Raw genomic sequence first — 12451 nt, forward strand, 5'->3', positions numbered from 1 at the left:
AAGGTCTACCAAAAATGATAGGACAATATTTACTTGCAGCAGAACCAAGTACCAAAAAGTCAGCAGGATATTTAATCTTACCGCATAGAACTTCCACATCTCGAACAATACCAATTGGAGAAATAGTTGATCTATTAGCCAGCCGAATAACCACATCAATATCTTCAAGTTCACAAGAACCAATTTCGTGCATAATCTCCGTGTAAATCTCATAAGGAATAGCACTAATACTTGCACCAATATCGCATAAACCATAATAACAATGATCACCAATTCTAACAGATAGCATAGGAACACTAGTTTGCTTGGACTTATTAGGATGTGACACAATATTAGAAGCATCTTCACAGAAAATAATATGACCATCCTCCACATTTTCAGTCACAAGATCTTTAACTATTGCAACAGCAGGTTCAACTTTTATTTGTTCTTCAGGTTCTATAGGTTTCTTTTCACTTTTATGAACCGCACTATTTATAACAGAGTACTCCTTCATTTCAGCAGGGAAAGGAGTTTTTTCAATATAAGCTTCAGGAATAACATGATCAACAGTTTCAACTACAACACATTTATTAATAGATGAATCAATTTTATCTTTATACGGTTCATGATACTTATCAAAATTCTTCTTAGGCAATTCATAATGAGAGGCAAAAGCTTTATAAAGGTTTGCAGCAACTTGAGAATCAAGACCATAAGTAGCACTCATATTACGAAATTTATCAGTATCCATAAAAGCTTCAATGCATTTGTAATCATAATTTATACCTGATTCTCTATCTTTGTCGATCTCCCATCCTTCAGTATTTTCGTGGATCCGATTAAGAAGGTCCCTTTTAAACTCTTCCTTGTTGTGTGTGAATGATCCAAAACAAGAAGTATCCAACAAGGTCTTGTCTTCAAAAGAAAGTCTTGCATAGAAATTATCAATAATAACATTACCAGGAAGCTCATGAATGGGGCATTTGAGCATTAAAGACTTCAATCTCCCCCACGCTTGGGCAATACTCTCTCCATCATGAGGCCAAAAATTATATATGCGGTTCCGATCCTTATGAATTTCACTTGGAGGATAGAACTTAGAATAAAATCGGGGCACAATATCATTCCATTCAAGAGAATCCCCATTATCCAGTAATTTATACCAATGCGCCGCTTTACCAGACAGCGATATAGAGAATAATTTCTTCCTCACTTCATCCATAGCAATACCTGCACACTTGAATAAACCGCATAATTCATGTAAGAACAGTAAATGATCTCCAGGGTGGACAGTTCCATCCCCTGTATAACGGTTATCCACTACACGTTCAATAATTTTCATAGGTATTTTGTATGGTATCTCTTCCTCACCTGGCGCCTCATCCACTACCTTTGCAGTAGTAGCAGATTTTCCAAATAAAAACTCAAGAGATGATCTCTCCATAATGAATTATGGCAGCAGGCAGAAATAAAATCAGCACAAACAGTAGAAGTTTCCCTTACCAATTCCACTTACCAATAGCGCTTCACTCCCCGGCAACGGCGCCAGAAAATAGTCTTGATGACCCACAAGTATAGGGGGTGTATCGTAGTATCTTCGATAAGTAAGAATGTCGATCCCAACGAGGAGCAGAAGGTGTTGACAAGCGGTTTCGATGAAGGATTCACTCGTAAATGCTCACGGACAAGTATTCGGGGGTTTTGATGTAACGGATGAATAAAGTACGAGTAAGTAAAGTGCGAGAGTAACAATTGCAGCGAGTGGCCCAATCATTTTTAGCACAAAGGACAAGCCGGTTTGTTTACTTATAATGACCAAACGTTCTCGAGGACACACGGGATTTTAGTCTAGTGCTTTCGCGACATACGGCTAATTAATCTTCATTGTTTTGATAAGTGTTGTGTGGGTGAACCTGTGCTAATGTACCGCCCCTCCTAGGACTAATACATACTTGTGATTATACCCCTTGCAAGCATCCGCAACTACAAGAAAGTAATTAAGATAAATCTAACCACAGCCTTAAACTCTGAGATCCTGCTATCCCTCCCTGCATCGATATACCAACGGGGGCTTAGGTTTCGTCACTCCGGCAACCCCGCAATTGGCAAACGAGTACAAGATGCATTCCCCTAGGCCCATAAAGGTGAAGTGTCGTGTAGTCGACGTTCACACGACACCACTAGAAGAATAACACCACAACTTAAATATCATAACATTGAATATTACTCAACCATACTTCACTACTAACATTTAGACTTCACCAATGTCCTCAAGAACTAAACGAACTACTCACGAGACATCATATGGAACATGATCAGAGGTGATATGACGATGAATAACAATCTGAACATAAACCTTGGTTCAACGGTTTCACTCAATAGCATCAATAACAAGTAGAAATCAATACCGGGAGAGTTTCCCCTATCAAACAATCAAGATCAAACCCAAATTGCTACGGCGGTGACGATGTCCAGCGGTGGAGACGGCGGTGATGATGGTGAAGATGATGATGATGGTGATGGAGATGATGTCCAACTTGATGGCGGTGACGATGGCATCGATTTCCCCCTCCGGGAGGGAATTTCCCCGGCGGATCTCAGCCTGCCGGAGAGCTCTTTTCTCTCTGGTGTTCTCCACCCCGCAGAGGCGGCTGTAACTCTTCGCGAGGTACCCTCTGGAGCTTAGGTTTTCGGGACGAAGGCATACGCGAAGAAAAGGAGGCGAGAGGGGGCTGTGGGCCCCCTCCTCACAGGGCGGCGCGGCCAGGCCTTGGGCCGCGCCGGCCTATGGGGTGGGCCCACCTCGGGTCCCCTCGGCTCCCCCTTCTGGTTCACTTCGTCATCTGGAAAAATAGGATTTTTGGTATAATTTCCGTCAACTGTTGATCTTCCAAAATATTGCATTCTGACGGTGCTTTTTCCAGCAGAATCCTGGCTCCGGTGCTCGATCCTCCAATAATCATGAAACATGCAAAATAGATGAAATAACATAAGTATTATGTCCAAATATGAAATATATCAATGAATAACAGCAAATTATGATATAAAATAGTGATGCAAATTGGACATATCACCAACCACATAGTCATATTCATAGTTATGAAAATAGTGGTTTTGGTTTTTATGCGATAGTGATAACCATAGTACTTTGTAAGTAATTTGATAGAAATACTCAAATGACATGAGCAAGTGATGAACTTGCCTGAACACTGCAAAGTTTTGCAGTTGGATGGTGTGGACTGACCCTTGTCCTCTGTCTCTGAAAAATAGCATCATTGTCCGATAAGGGCAATGGTTAAAGAGGCAATTATGCATGATTCCAGTTTTAGGGTTTGTTCCCCCTTCCGATGACATTATTATTTTATGTAAGAGGTTAATACTAAGATTGATTTGGAGATACTCTATTTAGGGTAAATACAACCTTGAAATGTTGTCAAGGTGTTTTTAAAGTCCAAATACATTAATGGACTTATTTTCATTATTGAAAATAATATGTGTGATTTAAATGATTATTTAAATCACCAAATTAAGACTTATTCTTAGTTCCCTTTTGTATTTTATTATGAGAGAGGATTTTATGCTGAGTTGTTTTCATATTTTTATTTATTTTTTTAGAGCCTTGAATCATTTTCTATTAATTTTCAAAGTTTCTGATTTATTTGAAAATGTGAAATGACATATTTACCCCTGGGCCCACCTGTCGGGGTGGCCCAGTGGGTTAACCCTAACCCGAGCCACACTTGGGCTCAGTCGGCCCACTCGCCCCTTCTTCCCCACGCGCTCGCGAACCCTAACCCCTTCGGGCCCTGGCGATCCTCGCGTCGCCGCCCCCCTTCGCCGAATTACTCCGGCCGCCACCGGCCATCCCCGCCGGCGAGGTTGGTATCAATCGAACCGCCGTTCGATGGCGCTCCGATTGATCCGCGTCGATCCGATTTTCCTCGCCGCTACCGTTCTGCCCCAACGTCTCTGCGGCCTGGTCGGGTGATCCACGGCGACCTCGTCGCCGCCGTTGTTCCTGGTGGCGTGGCGTGGCCGTGTGCCACACTGTGGTGATGCTGGGCTCCTGCGCCTGGCGACGAACTGACTTGGCTTGGCCATGGCCTGGCGCCGCCGTTCGCCCGGCGTGTGCCGCCATGCCGCCATGGCCGTGTCCTTCTCCGTCTAATTGGTAAGCTCTCGCCGCCTCCCTACTGCTCTACTGCTTGTTCTTCCTCTTCTCCTTTCCTTCTAAGCTATCTCTGGCCACCGCCTGCTGTTCCTTGTGCCTAAGCTGTGCCGAACTCTGCTGCCATGCGTATGCTGCTTGCTGTGCTGCTACTGCCATGCTTGCTTGCTGTGCTGCTACTGCCATGCTTGCTGGCTGTGCTGCTACTGCCCTGCTTGTACTTGCTATTCTTTCTGAATTCCTATTCTGTGCCTCTATTCTAATTGCTACACTTGCCAGAATTCAAGTGTATTCATGTGTGATATCCTAGCTTGATTACAGTGTGCAATTTCTTGCAAATTTGCAAGTGCCAGAGCCATTTTGGCTTACTCTGGTGCTCAGATGTATGATTGTGCTCAATTGAGCATTACTGTGGCTTAACAGTGTGATTAAATAAGGATTAGATATGTGCCTTGCTTGTGCATCTTGATCCAGTGGCTCATCATGCCTTTGATGTTCTCTGGATGCAATCATGGATTATTATTTAATTATCTGTGAAGCATCTATTGATTATCTGTGACTTTGTATTCATATAATTCCAGTGTGCTGCCAGTGATTGATTCTAGCATGTTTTGGCATGCTCTAGCAGGCTCTGGTGATCAATTGATCACCAATTGCTTGTTGCTTGCATGCTTGCTCATTGCCTGTGCTTATCTGGTGCTCATCCTGGTGTCTGTGTGACACACTGGCTTGTGCTGGTATACATTTGTGTTTGCTCAAGCCTCTGCTACTGTCTGTAATGATCCATTGGATCATCTGCAAGGCCTGGTGCATAGTTTACTTCTCTGTTTCATTTATCTGTGTAGTTCTGATTCATTATATAGATAAATGATGTGAACTGCTTTGCAGTGATGATCATATGAGTGGATTTAGTAGAGCTAGAGGGATGCCAATCATTTATTGGGGACCCTAGCTCCATTTGAACCCTTCTGGGTAATGATATATGTGCTGGTTTCTCTGTGGGATTTGGTGAAGTGGTTGAGGTGGCCCTGACAGCAATTCTTTGCTGTTAGGGTGGCTCCCACCCATGTTGGCTTGATGTAGTGAATTGTTGCTCACTGGCATGACCATATTTGGTTGCCAGATGCTTTTGATGTTGACAAACCTGGATAGACACATGATAGTCTATCATGTCTGATGGTGTAGTGGCCATAGGTGCTAAGTAAATCTGGCTAGCTAGATAGGATCATCCCATGTTGGATTTCTTTGATTATGTCACTGGTTTGGCATAGCCAATGTTCCCAGGATGCCTTCCTATTGGTTTTCCTCTTGTTTTCTTGCACCAATTTGGCTAGTAGCCAGATGATGACTCACATATAGGGTATCTACCCACTTTGCTTTCTGTGACTTGTGCAAATGATGGATTGTATGAGCAAAACCCTGCTTGCTCATGATTTGTGGTATACCTCTCTCCAGCTCCTAGAAATTGGGTGTTGGTGTAGAGGATGGCTTCTGATTGGTTGGTTTGCTTCAGTGATGATCTTGTGCTTGTCCTGCTCCTCCTTGTGAGCTTGTGAAGCTTGATTTGGTTCTGTGGTGATTTTGGACAGGTTGAACAGCTCTGGCTGTTCTTCCTGTTCTTGCTGTTCTTGGTTTTCTGATGAACTTACCCAGTGCAATCCTGTCGATGAATGAGCTAGGGTTACTGTGAAAAGGTTTTATATGCCTGGCCCTTGCTTCTCTGGTCGACAGCTCCACCATCTCATCTTGGTGACTCACTGTGTGTGTGCTGCATGCACACAGCCTTGTGAGCAGGCTGTGTGTGTGTGTAGCCTGATGCTGTGCACTTGGACTTGGAGAGGATCAGCTCGGCTGATCTTTGTTCATATCCTCTCTATTCCATTTCTTTGCTAACCTGCCAAGTGGCATTGCCACTTGGCATAATGCTTTTCTTGTTTTGCTTGAGTGCAGGGATCAAGAAGTTGATCAGGATGAACATGAAGATCATCAAGACCAAGATCAGATGATAATTACCTTGTTGTATTTAGGATAGAATCATTACTTGTACCTTTCTTTTATTTTCCTTTTCTATTTTCTTCCAATTTGTGTAATGTGTTGTAATAAATCATATTTCTATTCTGGATGTTGTAAATGACATTGTATTATGTGTGATTATCAATAAAGCTCAAGTTTTCCTTAATGAGCTTTATTTAAGTATTGTACTATTTATATTCTTGATTACTTATAGTTGTGTATTGAATTATTTTAAGTTTGAATCATGGAATATCAATTTGATGTTTGAATTTGGAATTCAAATTCAAATTTGGTTTGAATTCAATCATACAACTTAACTTTGAATTCAATCATGCAACTTAAGATTGCAATGCAATATCTCTTCTCTCTTCTCAAAACCCTAATCTAGTTAAGTAGGAACAAGTTTGTCGCACTCTCGAAACCCTAACCCTGTAGGATGTCGAGAGAGAAACTTGTCCCCCTTCGATGCAGTTTTGTTTTATAAGCGCGAAATTTCCCCGTAATTTACAATGCAATGCACATCCCTTTCTAAAAATCTACCCCTTGATCGTCTCTAAACCTGGGACATTACAGACTCGATCGTGCGCACCCATGTTTTTCTCTGGCTGTTTGGTCTCAGAGGGAGTGTTGCGAAGCTCCGCTGGCTGTTACCATCATGGAGCATGCTTTCTCGTCCATGGTGAATTCAGCTGGCGAAGAATGTTATGGAAGCAGATATTTGAGGACTAAAAATGGTGATTCGAGTCTATTTGGCAGTGCGAAATTGGCTTGATGATTCATGACATGTAGCAGCGGTTTCGTATGTGGGGCGACAACACGGGAGAAGTTCAAAGTATTACTTTTTAGGGTGAAAATCAAAGATGTGGCCTTAATTGGCTAAGCCTGGCAATGATCTTGTTGAAGATATTGTTTTGTGAGGAAGACTTTCTCCACGGTGAAAACCTAAGACCTATGATCGGGGGACGACGACGATTGTGCACTATTCCGTTGGAGAAGCTGGACTTCTGGTGCTGTCTTGGTAGTATTAGTACGGTTGTTAAGAAATAGATCACTGTAGCAGACTTTTCTTTAATTGTAATTCTTCTTCGTTTTTGAATTGTGTGCATCTGTAATACCGCTAGGGCAATGCTTTGTTATAGAGGCTAGGTGTAATGGTATTTTCGCAATATTAATATATGCTCTTTGTCGAAAAAAAGTAACCCGTTCTCGTGGCACAAAGTCATCTGCAGAGCGAAGTCATGTCAAAAAAGAAAAAAATTGTTTTGCAAAAAATCCGCCGATCTACTAATAATGATCAATAGTAGTACAAACAGACCTAAAAGTAATAAAATTACAAGTAGGTCTTTAGACCACCTAGCGAGAACTACACACACTAGCGCGAGCAGAAGGCGCGCCGCCGTCCTCGCCCCTCCATCACCGGAGCCAAGAAAAGCTTGTTGTAGTAGAGCTTGTTGTAGTAGTTAAACGGGAAGTTGTCGTGCTAAGGCCCAAAGGACCAGCGCACCAGACCAGCAATCGTCAGCAAAGATGACAATCGTAGATCGGAAGAGACTGACCCGGAACAACACCAACAAACACGAAAACCAACCGGATCCCATGAGATCCGCCGGACACACGTCTCCACGCGCCCTCCGCCGATGCAAGATGCACCACTGGAGCGAGGATACGACGGGGAGGACCTTATCTTGACTTCAGGATGTAGTCGTCGCCTCACTATCCCGAAAAACACACTAAAGACAACCAAACAAAGAACGAAAACCCTCTGCTGGCGAGAGGCCGTGGTCCGCCACACCTCCAAGGCCCCAAGATCACCGAAGGCGGAGCGGACCAGTGGCATCGTCGACTTGGGGATGGAACCCTAGATGGGTTTTTTCGTGGGCGCCTTCCTAATTCCGTCTCATCTACAAAGAGCAATTCTTGATGCTCTCTATTTATGAACGAAGTCAATGGCCGTTGGGATGTACATCCAATGACTTAATCCCGATGCCTGCTTTGGGGAAGAAGGAAGCACTTGTTAAATTAAAAAAAAAAGAAGAAGAAGGAAGCACAAATTAAAAGGCAGACAACAGTTGTATGAAATCCAGTTGATATTGTTTAAGCAGGCACTTAGTCATGGTCAGCAGCATACTACGTCGCAAATCGCAACCATTATCCAACCGCGTTATTCTTTCCTTTGAGGCGAAGCATACGGCTTAGTTTTCGTCGCAGGTTTTTCTTTTTGTCAAGTTACTTGTTTGTATCGATTTTCGGAGCAGCTTGCAGCGAGAGCCTATTTCGACATGGAAAGCCCTGACCAGGTGAATGAATCCTCAGTCTAGTTTCATAGTTCTTCTGTCAAATTGGTATCTGTACACAGTGTGTTCATTCGACATGAATTATTGATATTAGTAACCTCTTTCTTCGTCCAGATTTGTTTGGTTCCTTAATAAGACCTTAATAACTACTGTAGATAAAGCTGCCTCGACATTTGTTTTCCATGCAGATGAATCTTTGCGCTATCTGCCTCAGCGGCATGGGCGTCGGCGGCGGGCAAGCCATCTTCATGGCCGAGTGCTCCCACACGTTCCATTTCCACTGCATCTCCGCCAGCGTCGCGTACGGCCACCTCCTCTGCCCGCTCTGCAATGCGCCCTGGCGCGAACTGCCGTTCGTGCGACCGGCGGCGGCATCAGTGCCGCCCACCCAGCCGCCGTCCGTGGATGTCATGCCGCTGCCGATACCTCCACGACTATCAGTATCCACCCAGCCCGCAGATCCGGACGTCTTCGACGACGACGAGCCGATGGCCTCGGCAGCAGGCGCACCATCCAGCAGGGCGGTGGTCGTCAAGACATACACCGACTACTATACTCGGCAGTCGGCAGAGGTTCGTCTCGCGACAACTTCGCCGTGCTCGTGCACCTCAAGGCTCCCGGCACTGACGCGGCAGGCGACGCTCCGGCGCCACGCGCGCCGCTCGACCTCGTGACTGTGCTGGACGTCAGCAGCAGCATGCACGGGCGGAAGCTCGAGCTGCTGAAGCAGGCGATGCGGTTCGTCGTCGACATCCTCGGCCCCGACGACCGCCTCTGCATCGTGTCCTTCTCCTCCAGGGCGCGCCGCGTGACCAGGCTCGCGCGCATGTCGGACGCCGGGAAGGCGCTCTGTGCGCGCGCCGTGGAGTCCCTCACGGCGCGCCCCGGCACCAACATCGCCGAGGGGCTCCGCACGGCCGCCAGGGTGCTCGACGAGCGCCGGTACAGGAACGGCGGCGTCTCCAGCGTCGTGCTCCTCTCCGATGGTCAGGACAACTACACCCCGATGAGGCAGGCGTTCGGCCGGGGACCGCCCAACTACGCAGCGCTCATCCCGCCATACTTTGCGCGCACGGACACCGCTGCCGGTGATCGCACTGCGCCCATCCACACGTTCGGTTTCGGCAGCGACCACGACGCCGCCGCGATGCACGTCGTCGCCGAGGCGTCGGGCGGCACGTTCTCGTTTATCGAGAACGAGGCGGTGATCCAGGACGCGTTCGCGCAGTGCGTCGGCGGGCTTCTGTCAGTCGTGGTTCAGGAGGCCCGCGTTGAGGTCGCGTGCGTGCATCCCAGCGTTCGGGTCTGTTCAGTTAAGTCCGGGCTTTACGAGAGCCGCGTCGACGAGGATGGCCGTGCTGCCTCGATTGTAGCGGGCGAACTTTACGCCGACGAGGAGAGGCGTTTCTTGCTGCTCTTGGTCATACCGAGAGCTGAAGAAACGGACGGTGATGCCACAACTCTTCTCAAAGTTACCTGCGCCTACCGAGACGCGGCCGCCGGCGGGTACATCAACGTGACGGCCGAGGACACGATGGTGATGAGGCCGGAGCACGCGGCAGACGTGGCAAGGTCGGTGGAGGTGGAGCGGGAACACGTCCGGGTCGAGGCCACCGAGGACATTGCGGCGGCGAGGGCGGCAGCAGAGCGGGGCGCGCACCAGGAGGCGGTGGAGATACTCGAGAACCGCCGGCGAGCGGTAGCGCAGTCGGATACGGCACGAGGCGGCGACGCTATGATTGCCGCGCTGGAGATGGAGCTGCGGGACATGCGCAGGCGCGTGTCGAGCCGGCAGAGCTACGCGCGCTCGGGTCGAGCGTACATGCTCGCCGGCATGAGCGCGCACATGCAGCAGCGGGGCAGTTCATCGCAGCTGCAGCTGCCTTCGGTGATTGGATTCGACTCTGGAGGTGTGACGACGTCGATGGCAGGGACAAACCAGGTGTCGCAGCAGGTCGCTGCAACGCTGCCGTACGCGACGCCGGCCACGCTCGCCATGCTGTTGCGGTCACGCTCGTCGCTCAGGCGGTTCATGTATTGTTTAGAGGAAAAACTTTGAAGGTCTGAAAAATGTGCAGGCACATTTTAGTGTGAATAATTTCATAAAGATAAACCTGGTCATTTTTAAAAAGTAGCCTCGTTTTTCCGGTTGCAATGTTAACATATGAACCTTGAAAATCTGGTACGACGGAAAACTACAAACCAAATAAAGTTGTGACTACATGATAAGTTGCAAATAAACTATAAAATTCCAACTCTCATTTCGTCAATTAGCATTATCTTAGTATGGTTTCAATAAAATTGAGTGTAGATAGAGGCCGAGTTTGTCCATTTTTTGTTGAACCAAGGGAATGGTCCACATGAAGCAACACAGGTATCGCGGCCATGGCTCACCATACCCACAGTCACGCCCCTTTTCATCGAAATTTGGTGGCTCCACACTTCTATGCATGTGATCAAGCTCGACAAACCATAGGCATGCGTTGCTCGAGTAACAACGAAGGGAACTGAAATAACAAGTTCTCACGGAAATTTCCACCCGGCGGGGCGGAAGAATTCATTACTTCCAGGCTCGATTTCAGATCCTATTCCGTCTTCAGGGTGTTGGAACAACCCTCAGCAGCCTGAAAAGAAAAGAAGTTTAAGGGTAAATGCCCCCGCATTCTAAATATCCATCATCTCACTGTTTTGCTCCTTGTGGTAGATCACCTTTACAACTTCAGCGAGTTGGGCAGAGATTTCTGGTACCAGCTCCTTTTGATGATCCTCGAGAACTGTCTGCAGCATCTCCTGGAAGTCACTGGAGTTCAGAATTTGTCGAATTACCTCCGGGGTCATGGCTTGGGAACGCCTTGTAGCATAAATCGTGGCGCCCGCACTAACCAGCACGCAGAGAAACCCCACGCTAGCTGTAATTGCAACATTGACCAGCTCGGGGTTCCCCTCCTTCTTGTGGTCGCGATGGGCTAGCATGAGGGCATCGGTCTGGTTCCTCTGCAATCCGAGCCGCTCGGCATTGCAGTTCTTTAGCTCGTCCGTCAGGAACTTTTCCATAGCCTCGCTCGCCGTGCAACATAAAATATATATATCTAGGGGGCAAAGTGCTAAATTTTTTCTCTTCTAAGCCTTGTAAAAAAAATTCCTTCAGTAATTCTCAAAAAGTTGGGGGGGGGGGCGGTGGCCCCCCTGACTTGTACATAGCTCCACCTCTGGCTGCAAGATAGGGGATTGGAGCGGCGTGAAGGTAAGCGCTCTCTCTCTCTGCAGGGAGGAGGAAGAAGAGACAAGGGTGTCGGATGATACTGATGGCCTCGTCCAATATTGGAATGGCACAGACGTAGCGTGATGATGGCGGACAGTTCCTACTATAGCCGATCAGCAATTTCAGAATTTCAATTTTTTTTTCGTGAGTAATAGCTGAGAAAACCTACACGATACGGAAATAAATATCAAAATATATGTAATTGATGCAAATATTATGAAAGTTATATGTCTCATGGACAAATCAAATGTCTGAGAAAACCTACACGACACGGAAATGCACTTTGAACCATGTGCATATGCTCCTCCCATCGCAATTTTTATAAAAAATATCAAAAAACACTTCGAATGAAAATTTTGCGCGTATATATCGACACTCACACGCTAAGTTTTACGGACAATCGGCATTTCTCTTGTCTCTTTGTAAAAAAATATAAACAAATGTTTCATGAAGAGTCTTTTTAACACCAAATTTTATGTTGTTTCGTATGACACAAAAATTGCTGTTTTTCATGAAACAATTTTGCGAGCATATAATGTCAAGATGTACGTGCTATAGTTTTTTTTTTGGGGATTTTGTAAGCCAGGAGCATGTGCTGATTAGTGCAAAAACGCCTTGTCCTACATGACTGGTATTCTAAATAAAATCGTAAAACACTTATTCGGTCAACACTGAATTGGCCAAAAAAGGCCTTCGCCTTCCCTTCCCTTCACCCACACACATTCCCATTTC

At 46.4% G+C, this 12451-nt stretch overlaps 1 pseudogene; it reads left to right on the forward strand.

Annotated features, from left to right (window-relative positions):
* Positions 1–8442: 8442 nt before the first annotated feature.
* On the forward strand, positions 8443–10516 carry LOC124671754 (annotated as a pseudogene).
* Positions 10517–12451: the final 1935 nt, after the last annotated feature.

This window comes from Lolium rigidum, chromosome 7, assembly GCF_022539505.1.
Source record: "Lolium rigidum isolate FL_2022 chromosome 7, APGP_CSIRO_Lrig_0.1, whole genome shotgun sequence".
In the NCBI taxonomy this organism is placed as follows: domain Eukaryota; kingdom Viridiplantae; phylum Streptophyta; class Magnoliopsida; order Poales; family Poaceae; genus Lolium; species Lolium rigidum.